Here is an 11,787-nt window from a genome sequence, read left to right as displayed (position 1 = left end):
TGTTCGACGTCCGCGTGACATGGAAACATTTCAAGAAACCTGGAGGAAATTTCCAGAACCCCACTCATTACCGTCGGTGACAAAAGTGGGGAGATGGTACAAAAAATGATCGCATGGATGCTAAATGCATGATTTGCGGAGGTTCTTCTCATGCTAAGGACGTCTGTCCAGTGAAGGAAGATACCGATAAGTTCAACTGCGCAAATTGCGGGAGCAATCATCAGCCAAATTTTGGGCTTGCCCTTCGCGCAGGCGAATCATCGAGGCTCGTGCCAGGCAGATGAACAGTAATGTCCGTTACGGTAACGGTCGTTTCCGGAGTTTCCCTGGTAGAGTTTCGAACAATGCTCATTTCCAGTTAACGATCGCTTGATTCACAAACTAATTTTAATCCGTCGGGTAGCCGTTCGAATCTTTTGATTTCGAATGTATCTACCCATGGAAAATCCTATGCAGGTAATTCAAACTCCTCCCCTTTTCATACTACGAGTATCCTTTCTAATTGTTTCAAATCAAATGGAAAAAACCCTGTCGTCACAAGAAACTTCTACTTCGCCTTTTAGTCTACCAAAAATCCTTACGGAAAATCATCAGATAGTGCACCTACTTCAAGAGATATGTCTCCCTCTGATTTGAAATTTCTAACTCAGTGGCGTAGCTAGGGTTTTTGGGGCCCGGTGCGGAGTTCAATATAAAGGCCCTCAAAGTTAAGGTTGGAGGGTTAACATTGGAACACATAGCTTTTGTAAAATTTTGACTAAAGTTATGAAACTTATGTTGATATGTTGTTTTAGTAGTTTAATGGCAAAAATGTCAATTAATGAGTCTACAGTTCTTGTTTTCTTAATTCATGTTCAGAAACAAATTAGTTTATTAATAATTATCGAGAGGACTTCCAGTGAATTGAAATGGAAGTCGAATTATTAGCTGGCGAAGTAGGCTGGAAAAGAATGGCTCATTACAGCTTTAATTAGGTATTCTAAGAAAGTTTAGACATTTCCTCTGTTTTGTGTTTTTGAGTCAGGATTGATTTTGAAATTTTTGATTAAAGAAATGTTTTTAAGATCGATAAATTTTCCCAAGGTTTGCTTGAAATAAATTACCAAATGAACTTCAATGATTTCTTCAGGAGTTCAATTAGTGATTTTCTCGGACTTCCTAAGGATTTCGTTTTACACCTTCAATAATTCAACGTAGAACTTTCTAAGGGTAACCTTAGGAGTTGCTTCAGAGATTCTATCATAAATTCCTTCGAAGATTAATTCAGATTTTTTTCAAGAAAATCATAAGTCCCCAAGTTTGTTATCCAATGATTTTACCATCATTTTCTTAAAACTTTCATCAACATTCTCGTTAACAACATCTTCGAGGTTTCAACTATAATTTTCTACAGGGATTTTCTAGAATTTCCTTCAAAATTATCGTGCAGATTTCAACCAGAGAATTCCTTCAGGAGTTACTACTGATTGTTGCTAAGATTCCTTCAAGAATTATTCTAGAAATTATAGAGAAATTTCCCAAAGATATCTTCAAAGAATGTTCCCAGTCATTTTCTCAGGAATATTTCCAGAAAGAGATCAAGGATTTGAGATTTTTCAAAAATCCGGGAGATTTTTCAAAAGGAAATCACAAAGTAACATCTGATGAAATTCGATTTAGTCTGAAAATAACCCTTGATAAACTCCTACAAAGTTCTCTGAAAGAACTCTTGGGCTCTTGAGGAAGTCTCGAAGGATTTCATAAGTGAATCGCTAAGATGATTGGAATTACTGGAATATTTCTAATAGTATTAGCTGTAGTGTGGAACCTCAGATGAAGTTTTGTAAAACCCACATAGATTTTACTTGTAAAAATAAACAAAAAAATATGTTTGGAAAAACTACAGGAGTAATTTCGCATGAAATGTTGGAGAAATCTTGAGAGAAATTTCTGAAGGTGCTTCATGAGGAATTTCAGGTAAAATTTGAAGAGGAATTCCTGGAAAAGTATTGATTATAAATCCATTAGGAATTTTAGGAGCAATTCCTTGGGAAAATGTGGATGAATGCTTTAAGACATCCATATAACTACTGAAAGAATAACTGGAGAAAGTGGCATCGGAAATCTTGTAGATCTGTCTGTAAAAATCCACAAATTAATTTCTTCATAGTTACTACTGGGGAAATCAAAATAGTCAAGAAAAGCGTTTCCTTAAGCGAATTACAAAAAATATAATCTAACCATCTCTTGAAACAACGCTGGAAGATTTTTAGGAGACTTGGTGGTTGAATCAATAGAGACATTACTAAAGGAGATCTCAGAAGTATACCTGAAGAGATCTTTGCATAAATCACTAGAAGAATTCCTTAAGGCTTTCCTTGAGGAATCTGAAAAGAAATTCTTGAAGAACCAAAAATCTCGTGTTATTCTCTGAACGTATCTCTAGAACCTCTTGAAGTCACTGCAAACATAATAAAGAAAATAAATCATAAATCACTTTGAAGACATTTTTGCCTAAATAGACTTTCAAGACCAACCGTTAAAAATAGAGACTTGCATTAAAATAGAGACTGAACGTTTAAGATCTTTTACCAGTCTCAGTTCAGTTTTGTGCACATTTACACAAACAATGTCCCGAAGATGATAACGGATTATTTTTTTCAACTATAATTGAAATGAAAATCGGCTAGTTTAGGAATATCTGTAAAATTCAGGTCGGACTTCCAGATACAATTATGGAACCCGCAAATTTAGGTATATCCGCCTGAATTACAAAATAAATCGAGTACCGTCGATGGGGGTGACAATGGGTCTGGGGGGTGAGATTGAGTCAAAACTGGAAAATATGATTTATGAAATATTTCAGCTAATAACGCTGATATTACTAAAATTTATAATTCATATGTTAGGGAACATATTATTACACGTAATTAGTTATAATATACATTTAAAAAAATATTAGTTTTTGTTCAATATATCAACAAACTTGGATGTTGAAACTAGAAAAAAATTTACAACATTAAATTTCTCCTGTGCAAAGTATAACGCATGTATTTTATTATCTTTTGTTCTATACGTAGAAGGTTGAAAGTCTTTTCAATACAACTCGTATGTATTTTCCGGAATTTATTTGATTTTTCCACAAAAATTTCATTTTTTTCGGTACGGTATCTAACACATTAAAAATGGGGGTGAGATTGGGTCATACAAGAACGATTGTGACTGTAATCACAAGTCTACTTTTTTGTCGTTTAACGGTGCCATGTATACTCTTTCTTCATTAAGATGTGTGTGTTCTTTCAAAATACAGCATCGCTGAAACATTAAACAAGTCTAGTTGAGGATTCCGTGCATTGAATAACAATGCAACGCATTTTGACAACTTCTCAAACCAGCAACTGTTTTTCGTGCTCAACAACATTGTAATATTTAATCAGAGTTTTTTTATTCAATTATTTATTAGTGTTTTCATCTTATAGAAACTCACGGAAGTATAAATCGGATCGCTGAAATACCGATGAAATTATGATGTTAACATCTGCCTACAATGTATTGATCGTGGAATGTCGCACCGAAATTTAACTACTTGCAAAGGTTTAAAATAATCACTGTTTCTATTAACTTTTGGGGAAACTGAATAGGCTCAATGGCAATGGGAATGAGACTTTGAAGACAATTTGAGGGGAAAAACAAGAACATCTGTAAAAACTTGACGATAAATGTCACCCCCTCTATGAGATGAGATTGGGTCATTTTTCATTCACTTATAGCGCCGCAGGTAATATATATTTTTCTATATTTTTTTGGACATTTGTTAAAGTACCATCAAAGTACATACACACCAAATTTGAAGTTTATTGGAGTTAAATTGCGAAAGTTATTCAATAAATAAATCGTACATACCCGTTTTTGACCCATTGTCACCCCCAACGACGGTAATCGTAAATTAATTTTGAGTAAGTAAATACCTAGGTTACTCTTATCACTAATGACATTGATCATTGGGCCCCTACACATTGTCGATCAAGCTCACCTTCAAACTGAATTTTTATCTTCTTGTTTACGCGTAGTTTTCTAAAAATCAATATCATAAAATTAAATGAAATTCTTAGCACAATTTGGGGGCCCCTTTGAACTCGGGGCCCGGTGCGGACCGCACCCCCCCTAGCTACGCTACTGTTCTAACTGAACAATTGAATCAAATGATTGATGCAATGTTCAAAACCACCTCTTTGACTGAAGCAGTCCAAGTTGGTGTAAAATTGACTAATCAAATTGTTAATAATCCAATGTTTTTCTAATGGATCGTAATAAATATTTAAATATTCAAAGTCGGAATGCTCGTTCTTTGAATGGTGAAGACGACGAGATGTTTAATTTTCCCACAGCTAAAACATACATATAGCAGATATTACTGACACTTATTTGAAACCTGGATCCAAACTCAAAAGAGATCGTCACTTTTTTTGTCTAACGTAATGATAATGAGTTGCAATCATCATTCATAGGCGTTTAAAACATCAACCTTTTTCGTGATTTGACACTGAAGTTTTTGAAGCTTAAGGATTTTTTTCAAAACACAGCTTGGTAAATATACTTTTATAGCTGCCTATTTGCCTTTCCAATACACTGGGTAGCCAGTTAATTTGTTTCAATTGCAAAAATTGACTCGCAATAAATCTTTTCTTTTTTGTCATTTGTGACTTTTATGCTAAACACGGCTCATGGAATAATTCGCAAAGCAATTCCATCGTCAGAATTTTATTTGATGAGTGATCTTCAGGAAATTTCTCAATTCAATACCCTGATAGCCCTACCTGTTTTCCTCTTCTAGAAACACTTCTACGTACGATTGATTTGGTTTTAACCTATTCTAGTCTTCTTTGTATCCAACTAATTACTCACGCTGATTCCGATCAAATACCTGTTACATTGCAAATATCCCATGATGCGATTTTCAATATTATCAGCTCTACATTCAAATTTTTTTGAGTTCTATATCTGGATACCTCCATAACCGATATCGAATGGTCCCTTTCAATATTGAATTTTGAATAGTTGACTCTGATATGTTTTTAATAAAAGCTCAATTTACCAAATATGATATATAATATGATTATGATAGTAAAAAATAAATACATTTTAGAAACTATATTTGAAGTTGCTAGCAGAATTACCTATGTCATTAAATAAAACATCACAATATCGTGTGATATGGCTTTTGGGCTAGTAGACTACGTTATTCTTTTCATCATCAATGTCGGTACAATCACTGTGTAAACTCTTTAAATGGTTTCAATACATCAATGTGAGCCTGGTCCTATTCTTTGCACTGTTGATTCACAGTATGCATCGTATTTAGGTGCTTCATATTGCAAAGTTTTAGACTATTCGATCGAAAAATAACACTCATGCATATGCCAAAGTGAATCATGGAAGTGTCCATGTGGATCTGTATCGTATTGTTTCAATCGTAAAATAAAACCAAAACTACAGACACAATTGATCCTCCCCAGCACACCATATATCACCAATGCCTATGAAACTATTTTATCGCCTCATTAGCCCATCATCCGACTGTCTGTCGGTAGTCGTCATCGTCTCGAACCCATCCAACTGTGACACACAGATGTATGCAGACGGTTAGTGCTGGACGCGAAACTATTTGTCATAATTTTATTATCAATTCTCGATTACTTTTTCAAATCGACGTAAGTAACTTTTATACGGTTTTAAGAAAATTAAATAGAAAAATCAAAATCTATCTTCTAAAACTGTTTTAAAATGAATCACCTTTTTAACATTTTTTTGCCGTGTACTTCGCTCAAATTTTGCATACACTCAGCTCACGTTCAAAAACTAGGTAGTTTCTATTATTTCCCACAAAAATAATTATAAGAAAATGATAAGCCGTTTCATTCAGTTACTTTCGACGTTTTTCTACCAGTGTAAAATCGGCTCAAGTAGTGTTTTGTTTTGATTCGTGGTTAAGTCACTTTGTCTCTCCATACAGCGGGGCGGCGAAAGTAGTGGTTAGGTTGCGAAAGTTGAAAATGTTACTTTCGTCGTTTTGTAAATCCGGAAATTAAATGTTCTAAAAGTGAAAAGTTGAGTTGGTACAGAGCGGTACGTATAGATTTCCGCCTGCTTAACACGTAGGATCGATAAAGTAAGTTTGTATACTTTTTTGACTTGAGTCTGTATGAATAAGTTTTCGAGAATTTAACCTTCATTTATTCGTTGCCGTTTGCTGAGACGCTCTATCTATACATACACACATAACTCTTGCTGAGCACAGTTCATATTGCCTCGCGCCGATTTTCAAATGAGTGGCACGAGTGAGTGAGTCTCACAGTCAAACGACAGTTTGTCGTCACTTACTGTAGGTAACCCTCATGCTGGCAGTCAACTGTACATATCCACAAATCCAATCATATATATATCAAAGCTGGTTTTAAAAAGTTATTTTTTATTGAACTTTAACATTATTTGCTAAATATTATTTAGCAAACAAAGTTTTTTTTGTTGATTTATTAATAAAACAGCGTCGGTGGTGTAATGGTCAGCATAGTTGCCTTCCAAGCAGTTGATCCGGGTTCGATTCCCGGCCGACGCAATTTTTTTATGTTTGTTCAAATAGGATATAAATATTCAAAAGTATTATACTTTTCTATGTTCAATAATGTAATCATTCTAAAAACGATTGAATTATTATGGTAATATACTTGAAAAGTATTGTCATCTTATTTGATTATAAACAATTTTTCAGGAATAAACTTAGGTGTTTCTCCAAATGAACACTTTTTAGAGACAAAATGATTGACAAAAATGAGTAAGAAGCGCATTTTGATTAAATTATTTAAAAACATCAACACTAAAGCGGTAACGATACGTCTTCCATCGTTCTCTATAGCCGTGATCGTCTAGTGGTTAGGACCCTACGTTGTGGCCGTAGTAACCCAGGTTCGAATCCTGGTCACGGCAATGATCCAGAACAAAGGATCATTGTCACGGAGAGAATTTTTTCTATCATTCAACGCATTCAACGAATTTCATAATTTCATACTCGTCGAATTCTCCTTCTCTACATAGTTTACCTTTCTATTGAAAAGCAATGGTTATTATTGTGATTGTTTCTGATTGAGTACAAACGCTGAGGGCTATTCAAACATAATTTACTACGAAAACTTAGCAATCGCGTTTTTTTAGATTCAGAATATATTTTGTTGAGTTTTGAATGTGCAAAGCTTTTTCCTTCTCATAATTTGTTTTGCATATCTCGCACTTTTTTTTCAACATTACAATTAGCCTAAACTATAATTATAATTACTTTAATTAGCTCAAACTCAACAAGGATTAAATTTTCTTTACCTATGATCTTATCTAAGCAATGTTAGCATTAAAAATTGGCAAAACAAAAATTATGTTTAACCAGTTTTCATTGATATTTAACTAATCAGGTCTTGTACATTCTGTCGTAAAAAACAATTATCAACGCATAATATGCTGCTTTAAGGCGAAGTAGGCCGTCATTGTAATTTGTACGCGTCGTTGAAGATTGTTGCTAATTCATCTCACGATTTCGAATCAAAGATAATCAGTTGGTTTTGCACTGACACACCTGAAAAAGTATCAGCATACTTTATATATGTAAGCGCGTACAGCGATACTTTTTCATGTCAATATAAACTATCATGGCTGATTATTATCACTTTGAAATGCAAGCTGAAAAGTCATCATTGTTGCCAAATCGAATGACGGGCTACTTAGCCTTAACATACTAAGCTACTAAATTAACTGTTCAGTCGCATCCCCACGATTTAGAACGGTCTTCCAATATAAGCATACCTCCAACCATCAGGGCACGGAAAGTCCACCCAGTTTAGGAGAGCTCGCGATGTGTTGCGTCCAAGAATGATGAATGGCGAAGCGAGTCAACGGTCAAAGCTCGCTCGGCTGGTGGCCGAGCACTAACTATCCTACCTACTGCTCGCTCGCTAACCAGCAAAAGCAGCAGCGGGTCGCGAACGCGTGTTGACGAGGGAAAATATTTGAATATATTGTGATTTGCCAAGTGATGAATGGGGGGAACACACTGCCCGACTGCCTGATGGTGTTTATTTAGGAGATAAATGATTTGAATAATGTCGTAGGAGATTTCCGACCGGGCAATTAGAGATTGATCTTGATGAAGTTGATGATTTTGGCACGAGGCGTTGAGATATGGTCGATGAGGGAAAGAGTTTTGATTTTGAAGTGGATTTTCGTTCGATAGAAATGAAACTTTTTAAGAAAGTAGTACCTTTCTACAACTGTTCTTAATGGTTATACAAATTAAAGCTATTTATTTCACTTTTTCCTTTTCAATTTCTTTAGTAATTCTCTTTATTTAATATTATTTATTTATTTCATTTATAAATACTTTCGGCTCGAAAAGTCGAGTCTAGTACACGACACTGAAGACGGCATTACAGTTGAGGTCGAAAGACACGTATCTGTCAAAGGATACGAACTCTAGTGGAATTAAATGGTGCAGTACTAAATTCGATTTTTCATTTATTTGTAAGTATTTCACTAAACTCGTGCAATGGTCCATAGTAGTTTAACGATCCACAGAAAACCGATAACAAATTCCTTAATAAATAAGAAAGATATAGCATAAACAAAGTGTCCCCTTAAAAAAAAATGAACAGTCCTTATTGTGTCTCAGATTCAGCGCGCGGTCCTAAAACGTTGGGCAAGCCTGATCTACAATGTAACCTACATAGCTCTGTTGATGAACTCTACAAGCCGACTATTTCAACACTCAATATCGCTCGAAGTTCACCCGGCGGCAAATTGGATCGTTTTGTCCTGTCACTTTGCGTCCAGATAGGCTCAATCATTTCGCGGCTGACACAACATAATCCACCACTTTGAGTTCGCAATTCGCAACTCAATCCAGCCACTTAGCCAGTTGGCAGTCCCAATCCACGTTTGCTTTTGGGCTGTTTGGGCACATCAGGAGTTAATCATCAATGTTAACTTCCTTTTCCCGATCAGCCTAGATAGCCGCGTAGTGTCGGTAGCGGTTGTTTCAATTGGCTAAGAATTAACACTACGGACTGCCTGTTCCGGTGGTAAAAGTCCACCTAACAGGTGACCCCTAATTCATGTGGCTTTAAGCTTACCGTGCCTAAGAATGAATGGTTAGGGGGGTCTAAATAAAACCTAACCGCAAACGGAGCCTGTGGAGTACCAGGGCGCCTTCTACAGTATTATGCCCTTCCTGTGCTACCCGGAGCAATGGTGCAGGTGACCTTGTGTTTCTCCGAGATAATCGGCTGCCCTTCTTCAGTCTCAAGCCTGAGGCTAAATAAGGGTGGGGTTATTAATACGTTGTAGCTTAGTTTAAATTTTCACCTCTATGGTTTCGCATTATGCGTATTACACAGTGTGTTCTGTGCTTTTCGCCTTTGGCGACTTTTAAGAGATACCGATATGGTTTTTTCGCTGCTGGTCTTTTTCGTTCTGAGATTGCGAAAAGCTTAACCCTGCCTAGTTTGGGTAGTGGCTACGGTTAGGATAGCTTTGTTAGACCAATCTTCAGCATAAAACATCAGCAATGATCAATCTTTGTAGACTCATGCAAATGCTACAGCTCAAATGGCGCTAGTTCAAAAACCTTACTTTTGTGAACTTTTATCTAGGTAACCTTGTGGACCCAGTTTTTGCTACTTTCAGAAAAATGAAATGGCAAACTCGCGTGCCATGCCTCGTGCATGCGTGCTCGTAAATAGCGCTATCGTTGCTACACTCATTTCTGAGTTAACAACCAGAGATGTATGTGCTGTCACAATTGATGTTTCTGTTGGTGACCTCAATAGGAAATACGTCTTTCGTTATGAAGTGTATTTACCACATGATGAACCATCCCAATGGATGATTTCAAACGAGTTGTTCACTGCCTATGAAAAGGCCTTCTGTTCCGTGTGGGCAGTGATGCTGATACTCATCACATCATCTGGAGAAGATCAGCTTTCAATATGAGAAGCTCCAGTCTGATAAAGTGCTTAAGTAGTTCAAATCTTGGATTACTTATTTTAGGGAATTGCCCAACCTTCATGGTATCTGCTAGTGAAGAAGTGTTAGACATGATACTCTGCTCGAACAGAATCAGTCACAAGTTGACGAATTGGCATGTATCAGATGATGAATCATTATCTAATCATCGCTACATACACTGGGAATTGGTTGTGACCAAATTCCATGGATTCTCTCCGTCCATTGGAAATCCTAGTATTTCGGATGTTTCCACTTCCGGTGAGTTGGGACACAATTGTCCTTGCTTCGAGTGATCTCATAATTGCTTGTCATTTTGCTTATAGGTAAATTTTCTACACAACTCCCTTCACAGGAGAAGTGGACGTCTGGCTGTTTGTAAAGTATGTCAGATAGTCAGGCTGCTATAAAAGCTCTTGCTTCGGCCAACTCAAGGTCGAAGCTTGTTAGCGCATGTCGAACTCAAATTGAGGAACTGAATTCAGTCAACTCTGTAAACCTTGTATGGGTACCTGGCCATTCTTCCATCGCTGGAAATGAATTGGCTGATGAGCTAACTCGCGATGGAGCATCGCAGACTTCATTGGCCCTGAGCCGGCTATTCCAATTTCGAAGTGCTGGGTGAAGCTTCAGATTAATTCTAAAGCTGCAACTCAGCACAAGCAATATTGGAATAGTTTGGAGTCGTGTCGTCAAACAAAATTGTACATAACTGAGCCATCTCCAAGGGTGGCGAAGTATTTAACAAATCTGTCAAAGCAGAATTGCAGTCTCTTGGTCAGAGCGTTTACAGGCCACTGCCGGCTCAACTATCACATGGCAAATATTCAGCGTGTTGTCTCATTTGTGTGTGATAGTTGTGACTCCGATTATGGAACTTCGTATCACCTGATATGCAACTGTCCAGTTTATGCGCAAATGCGTTTCCAATTATTTGGTATAGATTTATTAAGTGAAACTGAATTCAGAAGCCTGAATCATCGGGACATTCTGTTATTCTTAACCCGCTGTGGTAATGAGCTATAGGCTCTCTTTACGCTCATGCGTTTTGCAGTGCCCTTTTTAGGGCGCTGTTCGAACCCATTGTGGTATGGAGCTACATGCTCTCATTTCGCTTATGCGATTTTCCCTCTTCAAGGGACCCCACTCCTATTTCCTCCCATCTTTCCCTTCCCTTTCCTCTCCCATCGGGTAGATGATGAAATAGGCTCAAATATGGCGATGGCACAAATCTCCCAAATGGCGGGGAACGTGCCTTTGGAGCCTGCCTTCTGATACCTGATACCAAGCCTGATCTACAATGTAACCTACATAGCTCTGTTGATGAACTCTACAAGCCGACTATTTCAACACTCAATATCGCTCGAAGTTCACCCGGCGGCAAATTGGATCGTTTTGTCCTGTCACTTTGCGTCCAGATAGGCTCAATCATTTCGCGGCTGACACAACATAATCCACCACTTTGAGTTCGCAATTCGCAACTCAATCCAGCCACTTAGCCAGTTGGCAGTCCCAATCCACGTTTGCAAGTGCCGCCAACCTGTCCGAGCGATACCTACACCTAACAACCGAGTTGAGAACTTCATAATGCAAACGACGACTTAGGTCGCCACAAATTATCAATTGCGTTTGCGCTGAAAGGTGTATCGCTGCAAATGTGCGCTAGGAATGAAATGCGCAACCCTGACGCGCCCGTCGTTTCAGACGTCTGACGCATGGGCGTAGTCAGGGGGACCCTGGTTGACGAAAAAAACTAAATCAAAACTA

At 37.4% G+C, this 11,787-nt stretch overlaps 2 non-coding genes across 2 annotated transcripts; both read left to right on the top strand.

Moving 5' to 3' along the window:
* The first annotated feature begins 6,523 nt into the window (after nucleotides 1–6,523).
* Nucleotides 6,524–6,595, top strand: Trnag-ucc. The gene has a single exon. It is a non-coding gene; the product is annotated as a tRNA-Gly (tRNA).
* A 296-nt stretch (nucleotides 6,596–6,891) lies between these two features.
* On the top strand, nucleotides 6,892–6,963 carry Trnah-gug. Its single transcript has one exon. It is a non-coding gene; the product is annotated as a tRNA-His (tRNA).
* Nucleotides 6,964–11,787: the final 4,824 nt, after the last annotated feature.

This window comes from Aedes aegypti, chromosome 2 (assembly GCF_002204515.2).
Source record: "Aedes aegypti strain LVP_AGWG chromosome 2, AaegL5.0 Primary Assembly, whole genome shotgun sequence".
Classification (NCBI taxonomy): Eukaryota; Metazoa; Arthropoda; class Insecta; order Diptera; family Culicidae; genus Aedes; species Aedes aegypti.
The sequence above is the reverse complement of the archived record's forward strand: the minus strand, read 5'-3'. Positions and strand labels throughout refer to the sequence as shown.